We start from the raw sequence: 1,193 nt of genomic DNA on the forward strand, positions 1-1,193 counted from the left end.
GTCCTAGACCTGGAGGCTTGCTTTCTCACTTTCCCCCTCTCTCTCACTCTGTCCCTCTCTGGTCAAATTAAAATAAATAAATAAATTTAAATAAAATAGTTCTTGAAAGAAAGGAAGGAAGGAAGGAAGGAAGGAAGGAAGGAAGGAAGGGAGGGAAAGTGAGAAAGCCCCAAAGTCATAATATTTTAAGAAGCATGGCCCCAAAGCATTTTGCCCAGATATTAATTAATGGGAGTTAGTATGTTGTAAGAGGATTGATTAAACCATGTCTGTGTCTTTAAATTTAGCTAGTATGTTTCCTCTTACCATACTGTCATTTTTGTGATTTATTCTGTTTTCAAAACTTGTTAGGCGCTTTGCTTTCAACACTAACTAATTACGGCTGCAGATGGGGTAGGCTGAAGTGGTTGGCCTGAAGTGTGCTGTACGATGCAAGGCAGTGGTTCTCAGACCCTTCTCACCGCTGCAGACGCGTTCATGGAGACGCCTCAGGAAGTGCCCAGCTCTCTGGATCCCACTGCACTTGATCCCAAGGAGCTCGTCACAATACTGTCTCAGACAATAAGCTCCGTTACACAATTTGTTTTAGAGAAAAGACGATTTCAGTAATTCCTTATTGTGAAATAAACACTGAGCTAGGACTCAGAAGCTCTGTGTTTCAACGTTATGTTTCTCATCTAGTTGCTTACTCTACAACATGAATGAGTCAGTCACCTTCCTCAACTCAGTTTTCTTACTTCTAAAATGGAGGTAATAGTATCCTCTCCACCAACATCACAAGATTAACTCTATGAATAGATAAAAAGGATAAATTCTTCCATTTTATGATCCTACTGTAATAAAAACACGAAGGATTATTATCTAGGATAGAGAAGAACACAGTCTCAGATGAGTTCATTTAAATTGGTTTCAACCTGATGGAGACTACTCAGACTTTTGTTTTTAAAGAATTGTTTATTTTGTTTTGTTTGTTATTATTATTAATTTGACCAGAGAGAGAGAGAAAGGGAAAGTGAGAAAGCAAGCTGCCAGGTCCAGGACTCAAACTGTGGTTGATGTCCAGCATCTTAACCACTGCGCCACCTGCCGGCCCCTACATAGACACTTTTTAAACAATTGTTAAATTTAAGTTTATTTATCAATATTATTATTATTTTAATTTGCTCTTGGACACATGCATTCACCAGGGAAAG

The sequence above is a fragment of the Tupaia chinensis genome, unplaced genomic scaffold (assembly GCF_000334495.1).
Source record: "Tupaia chinensis unplaced genomic scaffold, TupChi_1.0 Scaffold000180_1, whole genome shotgun sequence".
NCBI lineage: Eukaryota > Metazoa > Chordata > Mammalia > Scandentia > Tupaiidae > Tupaia > Tupaia belangeri.